The 13,809-nt window shown below is 38.8% G+C and overlaps 1 protein-coding gene across 1 annotated transcript in view; it reads left to right on the top strand.

Moving 5' to 3' along the window:
* The window catches only part of TRHDE (thyrotropin releasing hormone degrading enzyme), a 415,986-nt gene that overhangs the window by 130,142 nt on the left and 272,035 nt on the right, over nt 1–13,809 (top strand). The gene's annotated exons all lie outside the window — the stretch shown is intronic.

Raw genomic sequence — 13,809 nt, 5'->3', positions numbered from 1 at the left:
TAAAGTATAATAACGTTAATAAAATTAAAATTGATTATTAAGAAAAAAAATTTTTAAAAAAAACCATGGACGGATAGAACCCTAGGACAAATGGTGGAAGCAAGACTATACAGACAGGATCTCACACAGAAGTATACACATATACATTCACAAAATGAGGAATAGGGAAAAAAATCATAGATCTTGCTCCTAAAGTCCACTTCCTTAATTTGGGATGATTGGTTGTCTATTCAGGTATTCCACAGATGCAGGGTATATCAAGTTGATTGTGGAGCTTTAATCCACTGCTTCTGAGGCTGCTGGGAGAGATTTCCCTTTCTCTTCTTTGTTCTCACAGCTTCCAGGGGCTCAGCTTTGGATTTGGCCCTGCCACTGCGTGTAGGTCGCTGGAGGGCGTCTGTTTTTTGCTCAGACAGGGCGGGGTTAAAAGAGCCGCTGATTCGGGGGCTCTGGCGCACTCAGGCCGGCGGGGCGGGAGGGGCACGGCGTGTGGGGCGGGCCTGCGGCGGCAAAGGCCGGCGTGACTTTGCACCAGCCTGAGGCCCGCTGTGCGTTCTCCCGGGGAAGTTGTCCCTGGATCCCGGGAACCTGGCAGTGGCGGGCTGCACAGGCTCCGCGGAAGAGGGGTGTGGAGAGTGACCTGTGCTCGCACACAGTCCCCTCGGTGGCGGCAGCAGCAGCCTTATCGTCTCCCGCCCGTCTCTGGGGTCCGCGCTTTCATCCGCGGCTCCCGCCCGTCTCTGGGGTCCGCGCTTTTAGCCGCGGCTCGCGCCCGTCTCTGGGGTTCGCGCTTTTAGCCGCGGCTCGCGCCCTTCTCTGGAGCTCCTTTAAGCAGCGTTCTTAAACCCCTCTCCTCACGCACCAGGAAACAATGAGGGAAGAAAAAGTCTCTTGCCTCTTCGGCAGGTGCAGACTTTTCCCCGGACTCCCTCCCGGCTAGCTGTGGTGCACTAACCCCTTCAGGCTATGTTCAAGCCGCCAACCCCAGTCCTCTCCCTGCGCTCCGGCCTCAGCTCGCAGCCCTGCCCGCCCCGGCGGGTGAGCAGACAAGCCTCTCGGGCTGGTGAGTGCCGGTCGGCACCGATCCTCTGTGCGGGAATCTCCCCGCTTTGCCCTCCGCACCCGTTGCTGTGCACTCCTCCGCGGCTCCAAAGCTCCCCCCTCCGCCCCCTGCAGTCTCCGCCCGCGAAGGGGCTTCCTAGTGTGTGGAAACTTTTCCTCCTTCACAGCTCCCTCCCACTGGTGCAGGTGCCGTCCCTATTCTTTTGTCTCTGTTTTTTCTTTTTTTTTTCTTTTGCCCTACCCAGGTACGTGGGGAGTTTCTTGCCTTTTGGGAGGTCTGAGGTCTTCTGCCAGCGTTCAGTAGGTGTTCTGTAGGAGTTGTTCCACGTGTAGATGTATTTCTGGTGTATCTGTGGGGAGGAAGGTGATCTCCGCGTCTTACTCTTCCGCCATCTTCCTAGACGAACCCATTGTATCATCTTATGCTAGCTCAGCTCTAAGGATTTGAGTTTCCGCTCCAAGTAGTTTATCAGAGTAGTTCCCTAAGAGGAATTCTGATGCTTGCAGGTGGGACAATATTGATTCTCCTTGTTGCATAAGGATATTCCTTTAACATTTTAAAACCCAAATAGGCAGGAGGGTATGCTGTGTAAGGATTTGTTTTTAAATCTCTCCATTAGGTAATTAAAACTATTAGTAGGAGGTTTGTAGAGATTTTCTCTTTCTTGTTGTTAAGTTGTAATGTGACGTATAGAATCTACTTGATACAGTACAGCAAGCCTTTCTATAGCTCTGTGCCCTATTTTCATGAGAACTGTCTGAGACATGGAGGTTTACTTTAAAAGAAGGTTGTTATAGACTTATAATTAACTTACCTTTCCTCTTATCCCCAAAACTTACTGACCACAACTACAAAAACAAATGGGTTTGTGTTTACTAAATGTGGGCCACTCTTAAGGGCTTCGTATATTCTAACTCATTTAATCTTTTTTTTTTTTTTTTTTTTTTTTTTTTTTTTGTGGTACGCGGGCCTCTCACTGTTGTGGTCTCTCCTGCTGCGGAGCACAGGCTCCGGACGCTCAGGCTCAGCTCACGGGCCCAGCCGCTCCACGGCATGTGGGATCTTCCCGGACTGGGGCACGAACCCGTGTCCCCTGCATCGGCAGGCGGACTCTCAACCACTGTGCCACCAGGGAAGCCCCATTTAATCTTTATTACAGCATTTTGAGGTAGTTGCTGTTATTTTCGCATTTTCTAGGTGACAAAATTTCGGCACTAAGTAATGTACTCAGATCACACAGCAGGAATTAATGGATTTATAATTCAAACCCAGGTTCTCTGGCTCCAGATTCTTGGGATTCTGATGAAACAGATTCCAGAAACTTTGAGAATTCAGAGATTAAAATATGGGTCACCTTAATAAACTAGGTAATCTGATTGCTAGAGGAATAATGTAGTAATTATTTTTGTTAATTTCATATTGATGTTAAAAAGTAATATACGGTCCTTATAGAAAATTTTTTTAAAAAATAAATAAGCACATGTCTTATAACTCATAATTTCATCAGTCAGAAGATATATTTGAGTATTTTAAATGTTTTTTCATGATAGTTTTTTTTTATAAGTCAATTAGGTGGCAGATAAAGTGACTCAGATTTGTATTGGAATATTTTGTTATTCATCCTATTTAGATTTCAATTACTTATAATAGTTTTCAGTTTCTTTTGCTGCTACTTTGTAAATCAATGCGTTTCATAAAGGAGTTTGCTTGATTGCTTCTTTTCAGGACACCATGCTTTTATGAAGAATTTGTTACTTCCTTGGCACAGGCTGTAATTGTAGAGGGAGCACAGGTATTTTGTAACAAGAATTTATGGCTTCAAGGAGGTTGTGACTTCGTTAAGGAGAGAACATGATATTTACAGGAATTAATGGATTAGGGACTCACACTATATCGAATATAATCAAGCTCCAAAATTTTGTGGGGCAAAAACGTAGAACCATGTAGTTAAGAATGTGGGATCATTGCACGATGCTGTAGGCGTGAAAGGGACATAAAAAGAAGGCTTATCTTTACTAAAGTCCTGAAAAAAGAAACACATTTAATCAGAGGTGGAAAAGAAAGGGGAGAAATTATTTTGAGAATTGTGTGGTGGGGAAAGCCATGGATACCTTAGGCTCTATGTATCATGTTGATGGAGTCTGTTTTTCTATAATGGAACAGATAAGCTATGGAATAAATTGCCCTATTGAAGTTCATGAATAAGAGAGGCTAGCTTGAATGACTGAGTTTTGTTTAAGCTATAACAGATAGATCCATTTCTTTATTGTGGTGATGATGATGGAGGTGATGATGATGATGATGATGATGATGATGATGGTGATGGTGATGGTGATGATGATGATTTGCTATTTGCAAGTAGTAAAGCTTTGGGGTTTTTTCCTTCATAAAATATTTGTATTGACTGCTATACATTTCACTCTCTGTGGTTATGTATCTTTTTTCTTTAAGTAATGGGTATATTTGTTGTTCTTGATTTGAGATGATAATCGTATAATACTATCCTCATTTTAATTATACATCTCATACTTGAGTTATTATTTGAGGCTTAATTGTTTTAAATGATGACTTTTCTTACCTTCCTTTTGATTAGGTAAATATTGAGTACTATATATATGTTTTGTTGATAGCCTCAAGTTAACACTGCTTTTTAAAATAAAATCTCTAGAAGCTCTTTATATAGTCTGGTCTAATTATGTATAATGTCTGTTCACTCCCAAGATGCTTCCTTCAACCAGAATCCCTAAAAATATTTGAATATACACTGGAGCTATTTAATGATGTGTTTTCTTGGTGGAGACTAACATAAGGATCTCTAGTTAACTAGTAGGTTAACATTACTAGTGCATTTCTTAGGAAATCAGATGAGGCAGTTCTTTGCCTTCTGGTTTACCAGGTACTTTAGAGAAATAAGTTTTTTCAAATGACTATCCTTTTCCCCCTCTTTGGAATCAAATAACTATAGTCTCCCAATTTTATGACGGCAGTTTCTTTCTGAAAAACCCTTCATGTGGTGATTTTCTCATCAACCCAACAGTTATCATGTCTTTTAATGGAAAATATTTTTTATATGTTCCTAACCTTCACTCTGATAACCACTTGTGCTGAAACACCACCAAACCCTATTAAAACAGACACAGTTACTTCAATATTTAACAAGTATTTTAACACAGTTTAGCAAGGCATTTCCCCCTTCATTAATTATTCTATAATATGACCATTTAACTGTTCTTGTTAAGCTGTTTTGCAGCTATTACATGCTATACGCCTCCAAGATTGTACTAGCAAACAAAACATATATATGATGCTCAATGTTTATAATATTCAGTTACTAATACAAAAAAAGAAATAAACAAATCAATGAAAGCAATGCCTTTTAGTGGGAATGATGCATAAGATTATTACTGCTATAAACTAGCAAACCACAAGTACACTGGGTGGAGAATTTTATGCAACACAAACCAGCTATAGAACTGAATTAACTAATTAATTCAACAGCATTTATTGAGTAGTTACTATGTATATTGTACTCAGCAACAGTGGCCTCTTCCACTAGAAGCATACAGTCTAGTTAAAGGGAAGTTTTTTATTATTTAGCTACTTTGCCAATATTGTTACTTGTTCAATTTGTTTACTGCCCTCCTCCCTCCTTCTCTGGTTTTAAGAATTTCAGAGCTTCACAACTTTGGATTTACTCCTAAGTATATTTTCACTAATTCAGTCAGGGTTTTGTGAAATGTTGTTTATCCTGAAAATGAATGCAACTTTAGAAAGTGCTTAACTTAATCAGGGCTTATTTATAGATGCCTCCAAGGCATTGTTTTACATATTTCAACAGAGGTATTTGCCCCTTACAACTTTACCATTAAGCTAGGAAACTACTTTCAACATTTTCCTATGTAGTCATTGCACGAGTCTTGTGCCATACGCTCTGCTCTCTTTCCTATTAATAGGGGTCGAGTGGTGTTGGTCCAGTAATGGACACCTCCTCCTCTTGTGCACCTGATCCCATCCTCTCTCACCTGCTCAAGGACATCCCTTTAGCAATTCTCTCTTCTCTTCCCTGGATCTTCAGTTCTCCATCTTTGTTGGGTCTTTCCCCATCAGCATTAAAAACATAGTGCTATTTCTCTCAGCCTAACCACACACAGGCACACTGACTGCAGCTACTATACCATTCTCTCCTTTATTTTACAGCTAAACTGCTTGAAAGGGTTGTCTGTCTCCACTGACTCCAATTTCTTGCTTTCCCTTGTCTCCTGAGTGCACTCTACATCAGGCTTTTGCCCCCAACACTATACAAGAACTGTTCTTGTTGAGTTCAGTAATGCTTCTACATTACTAAATCCAATGGCCAATTCTCAGTCTTCATCTTGAGCTGTCAACAGCCTCTGACACAGTTGTTCTCTCCAAATCCTGACACACATTTTTCACTTGTCTTTCAAGGCAACACATTTTCCTGTTTAGGGGGTTTGTTTTTCTTTACTGGACATTCTTTCCGAGTCCAGTTTTTCCTCCTTTTCCCCTCTCTAACTGCTTAATACTGGAGTGCCCCAGGACTCCGGTTTTGCATCTCTTCTCTTTGATACCTATTTTGGTGGTGACCTCATCCAGCCTCATGGCTTAAATGCCATCTGCTAATGCTGGATTCCCAAATTTACATCTCCAGCCTGGTTCTGACTCAACTCCAAACTTCTACATTCTACTGACTATTTGATAGCTTCACTTGGATGCCTAATGAGTATCTCAAATTAACATGTTCATATTTAGCTTGAGATATTAAACCACCATCTTTCTCCTTCCATATTTTCCCCCATCTCAGTAAATGGGAGCTTCATCCCTTCAAAAGTTGTTCAGGTAAAAAAATCCTTAGACTTGTAGTGTTTTTCTCTCATGTTACTTATCTAAACCATCAACAAATCCTTTTGAACGTATTTGGAGTCTGATCACTTCTCCGCATTTCCAAAGCTACTACTCTCATTCTTGCCTGGGTGAAGAGTTCAGCCTCACTGAAATGTGAAGTTACAGTGGGATGAGCACGTGAGATACTTGAATTTACTGAGTTCTTGGGAAGGATATTGGACTTACCTGGTGATGTCGCACTCCTGCTCAAATGTTCCAATGGCTTCCCATTAATAATAGAGTAGAATCCAGAATTCTTCTTTGGCCTGCAAGACCCTTGAGGATCTGGCCACTTGCTGCTACTCCAACTTTATCTCCTGCTTCTCTCCTTCTCACTCTCTCTGTTTCAGCGGCAGTGCCGTCCTTGTTTTTTCTCCAACATACCAAGCATGTGCCAGCCTTGGGTCTTTGCATTCGTTCTTCCCTCAGCCCAGAACACTTTTCCTTCAGATATGTGCATGACTGAAATATCACCTTTTCCAGTGAGGTCTTCTTTGATCCCCCTACTTAAATTGCAGCCTTGCCAATCACTTCCCATCTCTCTTCCCTGATTTACTTTTCTCCATAGCACTTTCTATTATCTTCCTTAATATGTATCTTACTTATGTTTTATTTTATTTATTATCTGTCTCCAAGCTACCTCTCCTCCTTTGCCAAATGTGAATGTTCTATGAGAACAGACATGTTTTTGTCTGTTTGTCTTCTGCTCTATTCTCTCTGCCTAGAACAGTACTTGGCCCAAGGTAGGCAATCAATAAATTATTGTTGAATGAATGAGTAATCGCTGACTTCTTTCTCTTTTAACTATCTTTACCACACTAGAAAGGGGAAAAAGGCAAAGCTTTGGCTACTTTGTGAATGAAATAAAATATGATTTCTTTTTAACAGAATAAACAAAGAAATAATGGTGATGTTCATTTAAACTACCAAGGAAACTCTTTTTTTGGTAAATACAAGTGAAAGAGGTGAAAGTTGAATTAGTTATAGTTGCAGCCGCTTTCCGATTAGAATTTATGTAAAGGAAATATTTGGTGAAAAATGGGTGAGTTGATACCAAGAAGAGGTATTGAGCTTTTGTTTTAATTTCTTGGCGACTCTAGACTGAGGCTATAAGAGGCCATACTTTGTACCTGGGATGATTTCGCAATCTGAAAATGAAATAAGTATCTAGTTGTCTTTGAGCTCTTGTTGTTTTTTGAAATGAAAACAACCTTCACTCATGGATTTGATAACGTTGTTAAATACCTGTTATATACTAGATACTGTTCTATTAGATACTGAAGAATCCGCAGGTAACCAAAGAGACAACAATCCCCATCCTTATTGGGCTTATATTTTAATAGGGCGGAGAGGCAAACAACAAAATAAGTATATAATGTTAGAAAGTGATAAGTACTCTAGAGAAAATAAAGCAGAGAAGCAAGTGTCAGAAATATTGGTGGGGGGAGGGGTTGAAGTTTTAAACAGGTTGGATGGTCAGGGAATGCCTTGCTGAAAATGGTGACATTTGATTCAAAATCTGAAAGAGTGTGGGAACGCTAAGGAAGAGGGTATCTGACTTGTTGAAGAACCAGTGTGCCTGATGCAGACAGAATGCATGAGACAGAGTGGGGTGAGATGAAGTCTGAGAAGTAACTGTGCCAGGTGGTGAAGGATCTTGTTGGTTGGCCATTGAATGACATTCACTTTTATTTTGAGCAAAGGCATTGCTCTAGTGGCTTGGGCTGCCATAACAAAATCCATAGGCTGGGTGGCTTTAACAACAGAATTTTATTTTCTTACCGTTCTGGAGGCTGGAAGTCTGAGATCAGAGTGCCATTATGGTTGAGTCCTGGTGAGAGTTCTCTTCCTGGTTTGCAGATGTCCACCTTCTTGGTATGTTTTCATGGCATGGCAGAGGGAGACAAAGCAAGCTCTCTGGTGCTTATTCTTATGAGAATACTAATCTCATCATGAGAGCCCTATTCTTTTGACCTCTTCTAAACCTGAATACCTGCTTCTAAAGGTCCCATCTCTGAATACCATCACATTGGGAGTTAGGGCTTCAGTGAATGAACTTTGGGGGATATAATTCAGTCCATAGCAGGACTTATATTTTTTAAGGGATCACATTGGCTGTTTCATGAAGAACAGGTTGTTGGGAGAAGGGGAGTCAAACCCAAAGCATAGATAAGCTATTATATTAATCCGAGAAATTAATACTGTATTGGACCAGAGTCATAGCAGTGGAGGTGGTGAGAAATGGGCAGATTCTGAATATTTTGAAGGGAGGATCAACAGAGTTTACTACTTTACAATAGGACTTCAAATGAAGTTTTGATGTCAGTTTCAGCTACAGTTTAGAAAATTGTGACAAGTTTGAAAAACTATGAGGTTTCTTTTCTCCCCCCTGTGGCTTATTTTTTCTGTGTAGCTACAATGAAAGGGAACAATGTTTTTATGCCTCCTTCTCTTTTTCTTGGTCATTTGAAATTAACATAGCAAGATAAATAATTTGTATTTTCTGTGTTTTCTAGATGGAACAGCTGTATTTAGAACAAAATTGTGGTTGTAATAATCCTCTTCTGAGAGTGAGTTACTTCCTTCACTGGCCATTGGTCAATCTGGAATTAATTATAGCCAAATTGCTATCCAAAGCCCTAGAGAAAGGGAGGACCATTTCATTAAAGTCTAGGCTGGGGATTACTGCTGACAGAAGCACTGCCAATCAGGCAGTTTTAAAAGAAAGGTGACTTATGCCATAAACTTGAGAGCTAAAATAGCTTATATTGAGATCAGAAGGTTTTTCCAAATAGCTTCATTTCAAGAAACTGAGGGATAGTTATGTAAAGTAAGGTTAAGTATCTAAAAGTCAATTAAGGCAAAATGCTCTTAGGAGAGAAAGAGTCAAAATACATTTTTTTTTCTTTTCTTTGTTCCAGTATAATTGTGATAGTGTTCCTTATCCAATTCAGAACTTTTCAGATGTTTCCACTGTAAAGATTTGCCATGATTACTTATTGATTATCATTTCTAAGGTTTAGGAATTCTAAGTGGTAATCATAATCAGGGCATCCCTTTGCCTTTGGCATTAAAGTCTTTTGATCTTATCAGATAATAAAGGATAATAAACATCCTTGCTGTAAACCATAGAATACCTACTTATAATTTTGTAAGGTGAGAAGCAGATGTGCTATTGTAACCTGAGTGAGGTGTACGTATTTTTTTCACTCCCTTGTCAAATATAGGAGAGAAATCCTCAGCAAACCGTATAAAATTCAACTTGGATGGATACTGGGAGATTATTACCAAGTAAAAAGAATGTTAGAAAAAAAAATTCTAGCTAATGTAGAAGTGATATAATCATTTGAATGAAGTATTATCACTGATTCACTTTGTTATAAAGCAGAAACTAACACCCCATTGTGAAGCAATTATACTCCAATAAAGATGTTAAAAAAAAAGCTGAAAAAAAATGCCATTCTCATTAAAAAAAAAATCAGCTATTTTTAAAAGTTTTAACATTATGACTTTATCTACCATGACACTGGGGGGATCTAGGATTGAGACTAAAACTTTTTGAGATTTCAAATGTAAAATGGACTACTGGTCCATCTTTTAGTCTCGAGATTTTTCATTCCTGTCTCTGAGAATTTTGATGCTGCTGCTTATGGACTTTGAAATGTAAAACAGACTGAACTGTAAAACAAACTTTAGTAAGGGAGGTTGCAATATACAAGCAGAGCAAATCCAGTATGGTAGTTGTAAGTGAAGCCTTTAGGGCGTTTAAGCTTTTTAAAGGGTAATTTTGAGAGACGGTGAGTCCCAAATGCCATTTTTCAGTTGGAGGAATTTTAATGGTTTATAACTTAGATTTATTCTTTATTGGCTTTATTATTTTTCCTTGTGGGTTCTATATTCATATGGGAAATAATTCATGAGTGACCTAGAGAGTGTCTTCAATAGTATAAAATAGGATGGTTTTAGCTTTTAAATAGTTTAGCAATTCTTTTTATTTTACAGACAGAAAAATATTCACTAAGCTGTAAAATAATTGGTAGGTTGATAGCGTTTAGGATCATTTAGCTTCTTAAGTACATTGAGATATAACCTGTTAATTTTTATTAATACCAATAAGCCAGCTGGTAAGTGATATGAAACTTGATGAGCAAAATTCCTCTCCTGGGCAAAACCAATAGTCCATGTCTGTAGCAGATATTTGGATATACCCCAAATCATGAATTCTTATTGCTATGGATTGAATTGTATCTCCCCCAAATTCATATGTTGAAGATTTAATTCTCCTGGTGTCTATATTTGGTGACAGGAGGTAATTAAGAGGTAATTGAGGTTAAATGAGGTCATAAGGGTAGAGTCCTAATCCATTAGCTTTGGTGTTTTATAAGAAGAGGAAGAGAGAGAGATCTCTATCTTCCACATGAGGACACAGCGAAAGGTGGGTGTCGACAAGCCAAGAAGAAAGGAAGAGAGCTCTCGCTAGAACCTAACCATGCTGGCAACCTGAACTCAGATTTGTAGCTTCCAGAACTGTGAGAAAATGAATTTTTGTTGTTTAGCTCACACAGTCTATGGTATTTTGTTATGGCAGCCCAAGCTGTCTAACACGTGCATGGGCTTGAGTCATTTACAACGCTGTTTGCTTAGGCTGAGGTGGGGATGACAAAATAAAGACTGTAGCAACCACTTGAATTAGGCAGGCCTTTCCATTACCATTCTATTTGGCTTCAATTACTTTGACTACTTAAGAAGAAATTATCGCTTTACCTTTTAAAGTATCGTTACTTTGCCTCTCCCTCTTATCTGTAGTGAAAAAAATCTGTGATTAGAAAGAATTTTAATCATGTAAAGAAGTCTCCATAATCAATATCATAGTGGTCAGCAAACTTTCTCTGCAAAGGATCAGGTAGAAAATATTTTCAGCTTTGTGAACCATATGCCGTCTTGGCTGCAACTTTTCAACTCTTGCAAGACAGTGGCAACCATAGACAACATATAAATTAATAAATATGGCTGTGTCCCAATAAAATGTTATTTACAAAAACATATGACTGGCCAGATTGGGCCCATAGGCTGCAGTTTGTTGAATCCTATGTTACGCGATAACCTCATTGTTCAACAATGTAAAAATTACAAATCCCTCAAACCTTATTAGGGATCCTTATTAGGGATTTGTTTTTTTCTAGATTTTTTTATAAATGCTTAAGAATTAAACTGAATTGGTACATTCAAAATACTTAGTACACTTTGTTCTTCTTAAAGGCATTTGTTTTGATCCTAAGTTTATAAAGAATATATACATTAATGGAATTTAAATTTGTATTAATAAACAATAATTATATACATTATTTATACACTATATATCAATTTATTAATATATACCTTTAAAAACTAAATATGGTATATTTGTATACAATTTATTTATTTAGATATACTGATTACATACATATTCACATCTTATATATCACACACTGTATTCATATCCTGTATTCACATGAAGGCTATTATATCAAATACCCGTTATAATTTATTTCACATTGTCACCGAAAATGAGTAATGTCTGGAAACCTTGATTTTGTCAGGATTAAGATGTCCATTTTTCTCTGCAACTTCTAATTTCAAATTAAGAAAGGAGATAGTAGAGAATGGCTGAGATTGAGAAGAGGAGAGTTGTGAGATAATTGTCTTAGAGGGTGGGAGAGCAAAATCATAACAGAAATACAGTATGATTGCTGCACAGCAGAGGGGCCCACTTAACTATATGGTCATAAATTTAAAACTTATACCATTAGTAAGTCAGTGCAGGCGCAGGATAGGCATAGAGTAGTGTGGAGGTTTTGCTGAGTGAGAATGATGGAGAGAGGGCCAAGTAGTTGAAGATAACAGGAAGGGAATTATTAAATAATTACAGTGACGCCCATATCATCTAACCTGGGTGAAATGGGGAGCTAGGATATGAGAGGAGGAGTGGCTGTGAAAATGTGTAGAATTAATAGGTTGGAGATCCCAGAGAGGAGGGTGAAGTATTGTTGAAGCAGAAGTGGCGGAACAAGGCTGTACAGATAGGATGTTACAAGCAAGAAGTGGACTGCTTGACACGAAGACATTTCCGGGTGGTACAGTTATTGGGAATGACAATGTCCAGCGTATGACTGTGGTCTGGATGTGGTCAATGGAAAATAACACTAGAACTAAGGAGATCAAGGCCTCTCAAGCGTTTTGAAGGATTATCCATGTGGGCATTGAGACATGCAAGAAGGATGATGGAAGAGCGGTGGAAACAAAGTCAGTGTTTCCTGATCATCAATGAGGCAGCACTTAATGAAATGCGACGCCTGGGAGGCAACAGCAGATGAATTCGGGAAACAGGCGGTATCCCTTACTCAAAGCTGGGATTTTTAGGAAGGTGGTATAAGTAGCTTTAAACAAGGATGACACTTCCAGGCTTGTATGTTGTGGGGTGTGAAAGGAAAATCACCCCCATTTGAGAGAGTGTCCTTCAAGATATAGCCAAGTTTCAATTAGAGCTAAAACACTCAGGAAAGAAACAAAGAAACAAAACAAAACACTCAGAAAAGAAATTAAGGAGATAGGAGAATTTGCTAATGATGCCTAGGGAGTTCCGGAGGGTAGAATGAAAGAGCGTGCAACAGATGTGAATTTGAATCGGATTAGGGAATGTACACATATAAATACGGCAAAGACTCAAGTTGTTGCGAGATGCCCTGGATCCTTGGGATTGTGATGGTTGAATAGGCTTCATTGTCTATTAAGAAAAGCCAATAATCAAATCCAATTATGACTTTCTTCTCTGTACAAGTTTTTTCTTAGGAAATTTGTTATTCCTAAGAAAAGGAAGAGTTGTGTTGGGAAATGAGGGGGTAAAAGTCACAAATACATGCTGCTCTGTGGATTTCCTGTAAATCCTGTTGAAAGTGGCATGTTTAGAATCTACCTGTTATCTGAGCTATGAGTCAAATGGCTCAGTGTTCAGAATTTGAGAGCTCAGGAAATGTTGTCTTGCTTCATTTATTAGACACTGGTGACTATTAACACATTTAAGTTTAGCACATTAATAAGGTAGGCCTGAAAATAGTTCATCTTAACATTTCTAAGTCTAGGCAGTTAATTGTCTAAACTAGTATTTCTTAAATTTTGCCACCTTCAGAGCGCAGATGGGTAGCATATACCTAAGCACATTCACACAAGCCAGATGAATTACTAATTGTCATCCCAACCCATTCATTCTCTCCCAGTGAAGCACTGCAGAAAGCAAATGTATGGGAATTGTATCGATATATTAACGCTGATTCAAATAGAGAAAAGACTTATTAATAGTAAGCTTTAACACTTTCATGAAATTTGTAGTAACAACTTTGTAATACTTGTGACACATTTCATATCTGAGCTCAACAATCTGAGATTCACTGTCTAGGCTCAGTACAAAAAACATGTCAACTATAACACAGCACTATATTGTTCGAAATAGATCAACCACTGTCTCAGAAAGAGGATCAGCATATTTCCTTTTCTGTAATCATTTATTTGTAGTTTTTTTCATCTCTTATCTTCAGTGACTGATATGTTTGACAACAGATACACAAAATCTGACACTGTCAGAGCAGACCCTCAATTTTGCTATTTGCTAGGTTTAAAAATGTGACAGATTCTGAAACATGAGATGTGTTCCCTGCAATTGACTGTTTGCTTAAGGGCTCTCCTTCCCCACCGTTTCCTTGCTCCCCCTTTCCTTCTCGGGAATAACCGTATCGCAACATGACAGCCACCTTCTTGTGGCCCAAGTTCTGAAAAATGTGGGCTGTGTAGGCATGAGGCTTACTAAGTCA

Source organism: Lagenorhynchus albirostris, chromosome 11 (assembly GCF_949774975.1).
Source record: "Lagenorhynchus albirostris chromosome 11, mLagAlb1.1, whole genome shotgun sequence".
In the NCBI taxonomy this organism is placed as follows: domain Eukaryota; kingdom Metazoa; phylum Chordata; class Mammalia; order Artiodactyla; family Delphinidae; genus Lagenorhynchus; species Lagenorhynchus albirostris.
Note: the sequence above shows the minus strand (reverse complement) of the source record. Positions and strands in the feature narration are given on the sequence as shown.